At 44.2% G+C, this 15,193-nt stretch overlaps 1 long non-coding RNA gene and 1 pseudogene across 1 annotated transcript in view; one reads left to right on the top strand and one right to left on the bottom strand.

Moving 5' to 3' along the window:
* LOC123854319 (F-box only protein 27-like) overlaps positions 1–13,591 on the top strand; it is a 34,619-nt pseudogene extending 21,028 nt beyond the window's left edge.
* LOC123857496 (uncharacterized) overlaps positions 1–15,193 on the bottom strand; it is a 169,929-nt gene that overhangs the window by 70,384 nt on the left and 84,352 nt on the right. Inside the window, exon 5 of the long non-coding RNA XR_006793869.3 lies at positions 15,046–15,136. This is a non-coding gene — a long non-coding RNA (uncharacterized LOC123857496). The remainder of the gene's footprint in view (positions 1–15,045; positions 15,137–15,193) is intronic.

The following is a 15,193-nucleotide window of genomic DNA, read 5'->3' as shown; positions in this document are numbered from 1 at the left end:
TGGACTTATTTGCTTACCATTCATCCCTCATCTACACTCTGAGCTTTGTGAGGACATGGACTTTGTTTTCACTGATCCTCAGAGCCTGGAAGAGATCTGCACACAGAGGAAACTCCATATATATTTGTTCAGAAACATATGAATAAATGTATAAAGCATTATGTATTTTTTTAAGTTGCACTTTTATTAAGTACTTATCATGTACAATCACTGAACTAAGCACTTTATATACATTACTACATTTACTTTTCACCCAAACCCCATCACAGTGGGTATTTTTATCCTCATTTTACAGGTGGTGCAAGTGAGATTAGGAAACTTGCTTCCGATGACTCAACCAGTAAGTGGTAGAGCTGGGATGTAAGCCTAGGTCTGAGCCAAAAGCCTGTAACTTTCCAAGAATATACAATGGGGGAAAGATAATCTCTTTAATAAATGGTGTTGGAAAAAAACTGGACAGCTACATACAAAAGAAAGTGGACCAACTTCTTCCATCATGCACAAAAATAAACTCAAAATGGATTATAAACATATACATGAGACCTGAAACGATGAAACTCCTAAAAGAAAACATAAGCACTAATCTCTTTGACATCAGCCTTAGCAACATATTTAGGGATGTGTCTCCTCAGGCAAGGAAAACAAAAGCAAAAATAAACTATTGGGACTACAGCAAAATAAAAAGGTGTTGCACAATGAAGCAAACCATCAACAAAATGAAAAGACAACCTAACAAATGGAAGAAGGTATTTGCAGATGACATATCCAAAAAGAGTTAGTATCCAAAATATATAAAGAACCTCAACTCAGCACCAAAAAAACAAATAATCTGATTTAAAAATAGGCAGGGGACCTGAATAGACACTTTTTCAAAGAAGACATACAAATGGTCAACAGATAAATGAAAAGACGCTTAACATCACTCATCATCAGGGAAATGCAAATCAAAACCACAATGAGCTATCACCTTGCACCTGTCAGAACGGCTAGTATCAAAAAGACAAAAAGTAACAGGTGTTGGTAAGGATGTGGAGGAAAGGGAACCCTTGTGCACTGTTGGTGGGTATGCAAACTGATGCAACACTGTGGAAAACAGTTTGGAGGTTCCCCCCAAAATTAAAAATGTCATACGATTCAGTAATTCCACTACTGGGTATCTACCCAAAGAAAATGAAAATAGTAATTCAAAAAGATGTATGTACTCCTATGCTTATTTTAGTATTATTTACAGTAGCCAAGATATGGAAACCACCCAGGAGTCCAACAAGAGACAAAAGTTATGGTGTATGTGTATTTATATATGTATATGTGTATACACAAGTGTGCATGCACGGGCACATGCACAGTGGAATTATCATTCAGCCATAAAAAAGGAATGAGATCTGGGCGCCTGTATGGCTCAGTTGGTTAAGCGACTGCCTTCGCTCAGGTCATGATCCTGGAGTCCCTGGATTGAGTCCCGCATCGGGCTCCCTGCTCGGCAGGGAGTCTGCTTTGCCCTCTGACCCTATCCCCTCTCATGTGTACTCTCTCATTCTCTCTCTCTCAAATAAATAAATAAAATCTTTAAAAAAAAAAAAAAAGAATGAGATCTTGTCATTTGTGACAACATGGATGAACCTACAGGTATGATGCCCAGGGAAATAAGTCAGACAGAGAAAAACAAATACCAGATGATTTCACTTATATGTGGAATCTAAAAAACACAACAAATGAATACACAAACAAACAAAAAACAGAAACAGACTTAGAAATACAGAGAAGCAACTGGTGGTTGCCAGAGGGGAGGGATGAGGGAGATGGGTGAAACAGGTGAAGGGGATTAAGAAGTACAAACTTCCATTTATAAAATAAATAAGTCACAGAGATGAAAAGTACAGCAGAGGGAATACAGTCAGTAACATTGTAATAATGATGTAGGTGACAAATGGTAACTATATGTATTATGGTAAGCATTATGTAATGTACAGACTTGTTGAATAACTCTATTGTGTACCTGCAACTAATGTAACATTGTATGTCAACTATACTTATATAATAAAAAATTTTTTAAAAAGAATAGTATCATACTCTTCTTTTTACATCTTTTTTCCTTTAACAATGTATCATCAGCATATTCTTTTTTTTTATTAACATATAATGTATTATTTGTTTGAGGGGTACAGGTCTGTGATTCATCAGTCTTACACAATACACAGTGCTCACCACAACACATACCCTCCCCAATGTCCATCACCCAGCCACCCTGTCCCCCCACCCCCCTCTACTCCAGCAACCCTCAGTTTGTTTCCTGAGATTAAAAGTCTCTTATGGTCTCCCTCTCTGGTTTCGTCTTGTTTCATTTTTCCCTCCCTTCCCCTATGATCCTCTGTCTTATTTCTCAAATTCCTCATATCAGTGAGATCATATGATAATTGTCTTTCTCTGATGACTTATTTCGCTTAGCATAATACCTTCTAGTTCCATGCACATATTTGCAAATGGCAAGATTTCAATTTTTTGATGGCTGCATAATATTCCATTGTATATATATACCACATCTTCTTTATCCATTCATCTGTTGATGGACATCTAGGCTCTTTCCATAGTTTGGCTATTGTGGACATTGCTGCTATAAACATTGGGGTGCACATGCCCCTTCGGATCACTACATTCATCAGCATATTCTTTTTTTTTTTTTTTTAAGATTTTATTTATTTACTTGACAGAAAGAGAGACAGCGAGAGCAGGAACACAAGCAGGGGGAGTGGGAGAGGGAGAAGCAGGCCTGCGGAGCGGGGAACCCGATGCAGGGCTTGATCCTAGACCCTGGGATCATGACCTGAGCCGAAGGCAGACACTTAACGACTGAGCCACCCAGGCGCCCCTCACAGCATATTCTTATATGATTAAATATTCTCTTATACCATTTGGAAAAAAAAAAAAAAAAAAGCCCATACCTTTTAACCAAAACACTCTAATCTGGGAGTGCCTGGCTGGCTCAGTCAGTGCAGCACATGACTCCTGATATGGGGGTTGCGAGTTCGAGCCCCATGATGTGTGTTTGGATTACTTACAAATAAAATCTTTAAAACAAACAAAACATTATTCTAATCTTGCTAAGCCTACAGTGGCCATGGGAGGCCCTCAACAATTAACGGGTGGATTAAATTAAATATATTCAGTGCAGAGAAGGGGCAAGCTCCAAGACAATATAATGTGGAATCTGGAGAGCAGGTTAGAAGATGCTCATCCTGGTATGGAAGCTAAAAAGAACTGACCTAAAAGATATGAGGTTAGTTGAATGTGCACACTTTCTCCCAGAAATTTGCCCACATAAGAAGTGATGTCAAGCGTGTGGCTCACATGACAAGGGCACTTCCTAATGCCACTGAGGCTACCTGACTCCAGAGGAAGACACGGATTTCAACTCAGCTAATGGCAGGCAAGTTCTGACCTCTGGACATTGTCAGGTCTGTGAGGAGGAGGAGGAGTTGTTTTTGGCAGCTCAAAAGGAATGCTGAAGAGAGGGAACGGGATAAGGAGACCCTGTCCGAGTTGGCTAGAGGCACTTCCCGTGGTGGGCTGGAGAATTCTACTCTGTTGAAAGGTAAATGCCAAAGACAAAACTCAAGAGGTCTTCATCCAGAAGAGGTTAGGAGAAACATCCCACAAAGACTTATTAACCACTTTGCTTTGATTTCATGCTGGCTAGGACAAATCCAGATCCTAGATGCTGAGAAGGTGACTCCCAGAATCATCATCACAGGATGTTTTCATAGGATTCTCTACCCTCCTGGCTGCATGGCTAAGTCAGCACTCAGGTGAGGAGCTGGCTCAGCTGCTAGGAGGTGAGCTCTGAGCCTGCTCAGTCCCAGATAAAATGGTTAAGACGGCTCCTGAGACAGGAAGTGTGGGAGGGAGCCTCTAGGCTCAGATGCTGCCGAGTAGCAGCGCACCCCACTCTGCCTTCTCTGCCTCTCTCCAACGGGGACTCCTCTGTCTCACAGGCTGTTCCGGCACTCAGGTGAGAGACTGGCTCTATGAACACATTCACCGATCTGAGAGTTTCTGTTATCACTAAGTAACACATCAGTCACCACAGGGAAATGAACGCTTTTCCCCACTTCTCTCATTCTTACTGAAAAGTTTTTTTTTTTCCTTTTCTTCTCCCATAAGCACAGCTTGGGTTTTCCAACATCAAACTACCTTTCCCTACTCACAAACAGTAAGTACAGACTGAAACTAAAAGCATTTGAGCCTTCGTGTCCGTATTCTGGTCCCTTCTCTGAGATCACAAAGGAGACCTCGGGCCTCACTGTGGTTTGCTGACTTCCGAGTACCCTCACAGGTAACATCTCGTGGGACTCTCCCAACGATGCCTAAAGGTAGGCTGGAAAGTGGTTACTCCTCATTTTAAAGAGGAGGCTACAAAAATAAAGATTAATTAATAATAACAAATAAAGAAGAGGCCACAGACTCCAGGAGGCTACGTAAGTGACTCGAGGTGCAGGGTCCCAGTGCTAGGGAAGGGGGAGCTGGACTCGAACCCGGGCCTGTCGACCTCATGCCTGGAGCCCTTTCCCTAAACTGCACGACCACGGGTGCCACGAGCCACCCTGGCCCTCTTGACACTTAACCCTCTAGACACTAAAAGAGCCAGTATGTGAAGTCAACACCAGAGTATTCACAAGCGAGGGTTTAAATGCTGGCTCTCCTCAATTACTTGTACAGGTGACTTAACTTCAACTTTCTCAGTCATAACATAGGCAGGTTAGAAAAATATACATGGCACAACAATGAGGGCTTTAGAAATTCATAATTAGCAATGTTTTAAAATAGCTGACATTCATAGCAACTGGCCATGCTCCAGGCACATTCTCACAGAAGGCAACACGAGTCGGGCATCTCGAGCTGAGCATCTCACCCCCAGACTCAGAGTGAGGAACTTGGCTTTGTTAGCTTTTTCAGAATGGAGCAGGCTCAAGGCACGTCTGCCCTCCGAGCCTCCCACCACTACCCACCATCCACACTGCTGCTCGAAATGGCCACAGCAGGCCTTCTAACTGCCCAGCTGTGTGAGTTATTCATCCTTCCAGACCCTCAGCCTTTCGACTACTCTAATTGCAAACACATTTCCTCACACCATGCTTCAGATCAGGCAAACAGGAGACAGAGAAAACACTTAAGAGCCCTCAACATCAAGGGGCATCAAGGTGCTGGGAGCGTGACCCCTTCTGGCTCAGGTGCTGAGAAGTAAGTGCCCCTGCCTAGCTCCTCCCTCCCCCCAAACCAGCAGCAGCTACCCACACCTAACTGGAGCTGCAAGCACAATGTGGGCTCTGAGGCTCCCGGCTTCTTTTAGGCAACTTCCACCTCGCCCGGCACTTTGGCCTACCAAGGCACCAAGGATAGGCTGCCCTCCTCCTTCCTCTGAAGCATTTTAAGATAAAATGCATTTCATCAGTCTAGCACACTACCCCTCAGATTCTTCCTCTGAGCCATTTCAACCTGCCACGGTTGCTGCCAGTGATGCAAGGAGCCCCCTAAGAGAGGCCTCACACACTGGCCAAAGGGGACTGCTCCAGAAACACGTATTTCCAAGGACTGCTTCCTTGGCTCAGAAAAAGGCACCGCTCTGTCTCTCATGACAGGAATATCTGTCTCTCATGACAGGAAGTGAGTCATCCCTGATTCTTTTTCTTTTCTTCCTCGACCCCTACACCCACCCCAGGTCTACCTCCCAAGTACATCTCAAATCTGTCTACCTCTTTCCATCTCCACTGCCTCTTCTCTGAGCTACTGTCGAGCTACTGTCAACACTCCCCTAGGCTCCTGAGAAGCCTCCTAACGGGTCTACCCACTTCCCCTCTCGAATTCTGGCACAATGCTGGTTACCCTCCAGATCCATTCTCCTCTTCCTGGGGAGCTGGAATGTGGCAATCCATTCAAAGACTTCATTTTCCAGACACCCCGACCCTGCAGCTAGGTTGGCCATGTGACCATTTATTTACCAGCAAAATGTGAATGGAAACGATGTATACACATTTTGTATCATTTGTTGTATCATTTGTACACAAATTTGTATCATTGTTGCAACATGGCAGCCCAGGATTTCCTCTCTTACTCCCTTTCTATGGGCTAGAACGTGGATAGGGAGCTGAGGCAGCTGGGACCTTCTTACAGATGAACGCAGCAACGCAAGGGAAGATGAACAGGAGAGAAGGACCCTCAGTGCCAGAATGATCTGGTGGAGTAGAGCCACCTCCCAGTGCTGGATCACTGTGGCCAGTGTGATGAGAAGAGACTGGGGCAGCAGCAAGACTAGAAGTGGACAGACCAGTGTCACGGCTACTGTAGAATAAGGACTGGAACACAGACGGCTTTGACAAAGGTGGTAGAGAGCAATGGAGATGCCGGGATGCTGGATGTATTGTGAAGACACGATTAACTGAATTTCCTGGTAATTGGGGTATGAGAGAGAGGGAGAATCAAGGAGGGCACCCAGGTTTCTGGCCTGAGCCCCTGGAAGGATGATATGGCTGTGAACGGACACAGAAAAAAACTGAAGGTGGAGACTATGTGGGGGGGCATGAGCAGGAATTAAATTTTGGACATGCCTAAGAGCAGAGATTACCAGAGCCTGAATTTAGAGTCAAGACTACCTGGATTTGAATCCTGACTGACACTTAACTTTGTGACCTTGATGGAGTTACTTAAATCCTCTGTGCTTTGGCGTTCTCATCTATAAAATGAGGATGGGTAATGGCCCCCGGCTCAGAGAGTGCAGGTAAGGAGGAAATGCGTGCTTTCCAGACTTTGTGTGTGCTGTTTGATTCTTCGAAAAGGCTCAGAACTTTGGAGATCAGGAAGAAATCTTCCCTCATCTCTATGCCTGCTTATCCCATCTCAAATAACACTAAGCCCCCAAGATTTTGAAAGTAGAGATGTGGCTGTCTGCTCTGGTTTGGGGACAGCTGTGAGGAAGCTTTCAAAGCAGCTGGTAGAGGCATATAACTAGAACATTTTCTTCACCTCAGTTTCCTGGCGAAACAAGGCCTGCAGTTAGAAGGGAAAGGTTTTAATTACAAGGCCACCTGTCCAGCCATCTGAAGCCAACCCCAGCCTCTGGCTGGTTCCCTGTGGGCAATGGGGCATTTAGGGGAACTGTGCTCAGAGTCCCTAATGTCTTTCACATTTCCTAGTGCAGTATAATGATGGCGAAAATTAACAGATCTCAAAAACAGGCCCCATTATTGCTTCCCTCCCCCATTTGTTATTAAGGATGGAGAGAGAGATGGAGGGTTTGGGAGAACCTGAGTTCCATCCTTTCCTTTCATGTGTTCAGGATGAGGTGGCCTTAAAATCAAATTATCTTGTGCTCTCCAAAGCAAACTGCACCCCTCTAATTCCCCCTCTGAACGGAGATAAGTGGTTTTCTAAGTTATTAATTGCCCACAGACATTTTTAGACTGACATGTATATGAAAGGTGAGCTGGCTATATTCAAGGCTTTAAAATAAAAATAAAAATTAATGGAAATTTCTAATTCAACACAAAAAAAGAAAAAGAAAATAAGGAAAAGGAAAGAAGAAAAAAAAAGTAAAGGTAATGAACCATTTTTAGAGTGCCATTATTTAGATCACAAATGAACATACAAAAATTTCAATGTTTTCCAACTTTAGCTTTTTTTTTAAGTGCCAGGAAAATTAAATTGTAGATGGTCGTAGAGAAGGTTCATTGGTCCTTAAAATGGTTTCTGTTTCTTCCTGGGCCCATAGCTAGGTTACATTCCCCAACCTCCCAGATGTGGCCACGTGACTGAGTTCTGGCCAGTGAAATATGGGGAGCAGTGATGGGTGCCATTTCAGGCCAGGTCCATGACAACCTCCCACGTGTAATTTGCCATGTTCTTTCCCTTTCTGTGTGATCTGGGCAGCTACATGAGGGGGAGGGTGGAGTCGCAACATGGAAGAAACCTGGGAGCCCCAAGCACTGCTTAGAGGAGAACCACCCACTGAGCAGGAAGAGCAGGTGAGAAATAAATTTGGATAGCAAGCCACTGAAATGTTGATGTTTATCTGTTATCAGCAACCAGTGTTCCACTAACTAATAAACAGCTCCTTTCTTACCCATCCCCTTCCAGACAGACTCACTGTGGCATTTGCAAATACTAAGACTTCATAAGACCAGGTCCCAAAGGTTGTGAGTAAAGTCTATCAACAGATTAATCACAATCAACACAGAATACCTGTGTTGACCCTCTTACTCTCAACCTCCAGACTTCTTTAGCTAAAAAGCAATGTCTTCATTAGGAATGTGTTATTCCATAAAACCCCAGACACCCGGAACATGTTGTCATTTTTTTAAAGGAAGAAATTATATTTAGCAAGAGAGGAGATCCTAAATAAACAACAATTAGAAATTAAATAATCCATCAGGTTGCCATAGTAATGGAAAGAGCATCCTCTCTACTATGAGCTGTGAGCTCTCTGAGGGCAAGGACCGGGTCCATCTTGCTCACCAATGCATCTCAGTTGGCCTAGCACACAAGGGCTATCCAACAAATATTTGCCCAGAGGATGAGAAGATGAAAGGATGAACTTGCCTCTGCTCACGTCCTTCCTCATCTCCATACAACGCCCCCCCCCGCCCAATCTCTATAAACCAAGGACACATTTGATGCCGCACCAAGCCGAGGACCATTGCACGTATTAGTCCCTCTGCCTGCAGTGCTCTGCCCTCCTCACCCTCGCCTTCACTGTGTCCTTTGCCTGGTCACTCCTATCCCTTTCTCAGATCTCAGCACAAGCATCCCTCCCATGTCTCTCTGCGCACCTCCTCTTCTATGTGAATGGACATTTACGCGCATGGTCATTTCCATAGCACTTGTCTGTATATGAAGCTACCCCGCTTATGTGAGCATGTATTAATGACCTCTCTCCTCACAATCCCACCAGGGAGCTTAAAGATCTCGTGCACAGACCTCTCCCCGTGCCCCCAGCGAGAGCGTACGGCCCTCAGAACGTCCCCCGTCATCAGGCTGAATGAATAAATGACTGTGTCAGGTATCATCATTCCAATTTATTTAGTTGATTTTATCCAGTCAGCCCAACCACTAGGTTGATTCTTTTCTCCTTCTATTTTTACATCATGTATAAAGAGATACCTATTAGTATCAGTGAGGTAAAAAAAAAAACATGAATGAGACACTAATAATACAGAATCAAAAAAAGTAATCTACCTTTATTCTCTTGCCTAATAAATGTGTATTTAGTGTCTCCTCTGTGCAAGGCATATTTCAGCTACTGTTGAAGAGTTCCCTCTCCTCAGTTTACAGTTTTTCTCCAGGCTTCCTTGTATCCATGGTCCTTGCCCTGAGTAGTCTGCTGGACTAGTCTGTATCCCTTGCCGCACAGAAGGAATGAGAAAGCAGGGAGAAAACTTTAATCCAGGGCTGGGGGACTTCACATTTCTCTCAATCACACCAGGCCCCAACACAGCAGGCTGGATGCTTCTGCCCAATTCTCCATCTTCCAGTGGGGCTGCTGCTATGTTCCTACTAAGGCAGCTTGGTCTAACCTTGTTGCGCTTACACTCGCAAGAACTGCCTGAGTTCACATTCAACGAGTTCTCTCTTTTCATAAGTCAGGTGTTATCATTTCCATTTTAAGATGACAAACTGAGACTTCCCAGGGTCACATAGTCAGGACTCAAAACTTAGCTCTCCCTGACTCCAGACTCAAGGCTTTTTCAACAAGCCTACCCTAACCCCACTTCTTTCCATGTGTGGCTGGTGTTAATCAGAAGACTTTCTTCCCCAGGCTGGAGTGACTTCCCACCATTTGTCAAAGACATGCCCCCCACCCCACTCTGCCTTGGTGAACACATGACACTGTTAAAACCAATTCGGGGTTTAACCTGTAATCTGGGTGTCAGTTCGTGACTAATAGCTACCTTATAACTTTAATGGGTGCACCAGGTCTCCGAAAGGTGCAGACAAGCCACCAAGAAATCCACTCTGAGTCTGCACGCTGGAACCATCCCTAGATATCAACCAAACTACATGCAGTGGTCAGGCAAGGCCCTTGGTTTTATCAGGAACATTACAAAGATTTTTTTTAAACAATTGTTTTAAATGTTGCAAAAATGAAAACTACTATAAATACTTCTCTATGGAACTAATCAATTATTCTCCTACACCAAGATCTATTAATATGGCATTACAACCAAAGCCTGAAATACTGCTTTGTTGTAAGTGGAAAACATTCTAGAAGCAAGGATTTAAGTGTTGGACAAATAACATTTACTCCAGATTCTAGCCTTAATCACCTTTAATTTACGTTAAATATGGCATTTTAAATGCCATAGTTTTCTTCTACAAAGAGGACTTCCATTTAGAAGCCAGACTTTCTGACTTCTTAGACCCTTACTCTACTACTTACTAGCTGGTGACCGTCCACAGTCAGTCAAGCCACCAGAGTCTTCCTTTCTTGTCAGTTCCTACAGCTATCCCCTCTCTTACCCTCGTTCCTGGTTCTATGTTGCTTTACACAAATGCTTTTGTTTCTGGCTTTCTGTTCAGTGTACCACGACAATACCACAAATTCTTCCATCTCCTTCAATCTAGACCCCACTCACCCAGACTGACCCATCTCAGCTGACTAACAGAGTGTGCCCCACACGCACAGGAGTCTGAGGGAGCAAGAGTAATGTGACATTATGATGGGAATGGCCGAGGCACAGACCAACCCAAGTCCTGCCGCACACCAGCCACTGTCCCCACAAGGCCCCTGGGGAAAGGGGGTGCAGAGAGAATAAAGCTAGGCAGAGCAACACTTGGTTATTGGCTGGGGGCTGGCCTCAGGCTCCAAGCAGAACTCCAGCAAGACTGGCTGGGCTGTGAGCTCCCTACTAGTGCTAGTTAAGCCTGAGGGCCACCTTGAATATTCACTTCCGGGCCCAAATCTGAGCCTCCCACAAAAGCGAGCTACCACCCTAACACACAGAAGAAGAGAACAAGCAAGAAAAATGGGGTGGTGGACCCAATGCTCAGAATGGAGTAAATCTAGGCCACCTCCCCAGATCCTCTCCAAACAAGGGAGAGAAAGGGGCTGCACTCGAGGGAAAGAATGAGAATGACGAATGAATGAACTAAAGAATGAACGAATGAATGAGTGGACAGGCAGACAAAAGAACAAGACCACAACTGAAAAAAGGCCAACCAATGAGGCCTTCTCTCAGAGGGTACGGACCTCACTCCAAATGATCTCTCAGCACAAGACTCTCTTCCAAGAGGACTTCCATCCAGAAGGGTACATGGGGCAAGGATAGGTCCTGTCTTTTATTCCTCAAGTAGCAGAGTTAGGAGGACAGGAGAGAGAGGGGGTCCCTCGGAGGGAAGAGTGTTAAGACCCTCAGCGTTCTGGTCACATGAAGGGAGAGAGGAAGGCCCATCCAAGGTTATATGGGCCTTCTAGTGGCCTAAAAGCTCCATACACCTCCCCCTCACCCCCCCACACACATTCTTACACCTTGCTCTGGGTGTGGTGCCCGTAGAGTATCCACACTTCTTATGTCCACAGATGGGAGCCAACTGTGAAGGCTCAAAAGCTGAGAGGGACCTTAGACCCATTCTCCTCGAGGGCCATGTTGCATAATTGCCTGAGTTTCTAAACCTCAAGTTTTCACTATTGATTTGCCCCAAAGGCTACATGAACACAAAGAACCTGGAAGGAACTCAGCCATCTGCCTTCTGTCCTCCTTCTTCCACGACATATTCTTCAAGCAAAACCAAGGCACTCCATGGTGCTTGGGAGGAGACAGCAGGCATGATGGTAGGAGCCCAGGCTCTGGAGTCAGACCCCTGGGATTCAAACCCTGACTCTACTACTTACTAGCTGGTGACCGTCCACAAGTCAGTCAAGCCACCAGAGTCTTAGATTTCTCATCTGTAAAACAGGGGGAGCAATAGTAATAACCTCACAGATCACTGTGAAGATCAGAGGAGACCATTCGTGTAAAATGCTGAGCAGAGTGCTGGGCACACAGTGAGTGCACGGTAAATACTGGCTGCCATGACAATGAAGATGAGGTCACTCTATCACTACTACTACTAATTTTCATCATTATTACGATTACTCTGGCTTTACTCTATCTGTATGGCTCCCAGAGGCCAATGAAATCTCAGCCTCCCTGTCTTTTCTTTTTTTTTCTTTCTTTTTTTTCTTTTTTTTTCAGCCTCCCTGCTTCTTATTCCCTTTGCTTCTCCACAGGTGAGGACCCTAGTCTACCAAGGTGAATTCAAAGTCCTTCCTCACACTGAGAAAGACTCACACAGGGCTTTGGGGGCCAGGCTAAAAGACAGGGGTGCTGCTCACTTCAAAGACCACAGATTGTGAACAGGCTGATTTCCCTGACAGTTGTTCTCATGAAAGGACACAACCCCAGAGTTCCTGACCAGCCATTCAAACCGAAGGCCCAGCCCACTTCTTTCCCTCCCCATCCCCACTACATTTTATGAATTTCTTTGAAGGAAAAAAAAAAAAAAAAACAAAACCCACGGATTTGCTAAGCTTTCTTCTGGTTCATTTACTCGCACTCCTACCTCCAGTGAATACTCTGCTAGTTGTAACAGGGTTTAAGAAATGCTATAAGCAGAATTGGTAAAAATAGTAACAGAACAGAAATTTATACCTTAAACAAATCATTCCAACAGATGGGACTTAAAGTATTTATTATCCCTCTCTGGTCTGGGACTTTTCAAACACGGCATTTCCAGCCGGCCAGACTGGGAGCTATTTGATAGTACCTCTCTGACCAATTACATACTAATTAAAAGACCTTGGTGTGGGCTGGAGGTAGCAGCTTTGCATATGGACTTTAATTACTGGGCTCGAGTTTTGCCAAGAAAACACAAAGGGCTTTTCTGGCTGGATGCAGAGGCTTAGAATGAACATATGGCCTGCGTGGGAGGGGAGGGTTAAGAGTGTCATCCTACACAGGAAGTGGAGTATTTCCCCCCTGTAATCTCCTGAAAGTAACTATGTACTAGGGTTAGACAAAATCCTTGGTCAGCCCAGGGAACAAAGGGCAACCTGAGTGGGCAGTGAGCTGCCACCCTGGACACATCACATTCAATCCCAGGGCCATCTGTGGATTGGAATTCTTTCTTGCTCCCACCTCCGCCGGCTTTTCATTGTTGCATTTTTTGGATCAGAACCTCAGGTCTCTTCCTGGGGTTTCACTGAGTCTGGAATAGCCTGGTATTAATTTTTGGTTACTCAGAATGTATTCCCCCATCTCCTGGTTACACTGTCCCAAACTCCCCAGACCATAAGGCTCTGGCAGCAGGGAGCATGTGGCCCAGTCCTGACCAATCAGCACAATTTAACACCTCAGACCACAATGTTTGGTTCAAGGATGGACATTAGACCTAAACCGGTATAATCGGCATGATTTCTAGGATGTGTATGGACGTTCAGTTGGGTAGACATGTTCTCTACCCAGGTTTGGAACTGAAAGGTGATGACTTTGAAGCTGTGGCAGTCATCCTGCTGCCACAGGGAAGAAAAGATGTGAAAGTGGAGCCAATCGAGGGGAAGCAGAACTGACAAAAAGGAAGAGGGGAACTGGAACACTGTGACAGCATTTGAGATCCTGGATTAAGCCATTCCTGAATGCATCCACTCATGACTTCCCAGTGTTGTGAGCCAATAAATTACTTTTATGTTTAAGCTGCCTTTAGTTACACTTTCTATCAATTTAGAACTGAAATAATACTATCTAACAGACATAAGACCAGGGCACAGGAAGTGAAAACAACTGCCAACTGCTATAGGGATCCAGCCTGCAAAGAACACACTTGCTACAGACTCCATGGAGTGCCAGGGATCATGGCCCAGAATCAAAGAATTCTAGAGCTAGAAGAAACCTTGTGGACAAAGCATCCTGTTCAACCATCATTGCTGACTTTGTTTTTCTAAACAGGTATGCATCTGAAGGCTTAGGGAAGAAAGATGTCACATGGTAAACAAGAAACAAACTCTTCTTCCCATTGGTGTCTCAATGTCATGTATGTTGTTCAAGAAAACCTTTCTGAATGAACATTACATGCCCAGTCACCAATAACCATTCCTTCTGCATGGCAAATAGCTCTTGCAATAAATTCCTTAATGGATTACGTTCACTTCCCACAACAACCACAATCTCAATCTCTCTTTCCTTCCTCCCATCCTTCTTTCCTTCTCTCCTCCTTTGCTTGACTAGCCTCTCATTTCTTCCTCTTCCCCATTCTGCCCCTTTAGTGGCTCAACACCTTTTCTTTACTTGTCAATTCAAACCTACATTGCCTACAGGCACTTAATAACCAACACACTGTCTGCTTCTCCATCCTTGAACCTCTACCTCAAACTATGAGTTATCTACCAACCCTCACCCATCCTTCACCTTCCCCCACAAGTCCATCGACTACATTTAAAAACAGCTCCATATTTTTTACACCCTGCCCCCAGAACACATGCATACACACAAACTAAAACCAACTCTTCACTACCGAGTTATCAACATCTTTATGACTCTCAAGAGATGTTTCTTCCTAGGATCAGATCTCACAGCCACCGGAAATATTTTTCTATGGTTCAGGATGATACTGGAAAATAAGTCGAATAGTCTATTTGTTGTCAGCTCCTTACAGGACATAACCAGATATTTAAACTTCCTGAAACTAAGTTCCCCTATTTCTATGACAGATTAATGCCACTTGCCAGTGTGTAATGTTAGCCACGTCCTGGTAACACACAGATGGAAAGTTTCACGTAAGCCTTAAACAAGGTTATGACTCTCTGGAACCCAGAATACCACTGGCAGGCCTCAAGAATTACAATTATTATTTTTATATTCCTTTTAGAGTGTCTTAGGAACTTACAGGTCTTTAGAGAAAAAGCTGTGGGATTTTGGATGAGATTCACAAACACATGTGATCTGTAGCCCAAGTGAAACCTTTTATTAAAACTCTGGACTGGGAAGGTAGAAAGTTAATTCAGGATATAAAATAAACAGGTGATACCTTGAATTTATGCAGGCCCCCCTCTGCAAAAGTCTGCAACTGCTCACGTGTGTCATTTGATCATCAGTGTCTTCTTTCACTGGAAGTTTTCCTGAGGCAAGAAATACAAATCAAAAAGAATTTAAAGACATTTAGTATGGATACAAAG

This window comes from Mirounga angustirostris, unplaced genomic scaffold (genome assembly GCF_029215605.1).
Source record: "Mirounga angustirostris isolate CCGP_5_RB_7025 unplaced genomic scaffold, mMirAng1.0.hap1 SCAF_7, whole genome shotgun sequence".
Classification (NCBI taxonomy): domain Eukaryota; kingdom Metazoa; phylum Chordata; class Mammalia; order Carnivora; family Phocidae; genus Mirounga; species Mirounga angustirostris.
This window is presented reverse-complemented; position numbering and strand designations above follow the sequence as displayed.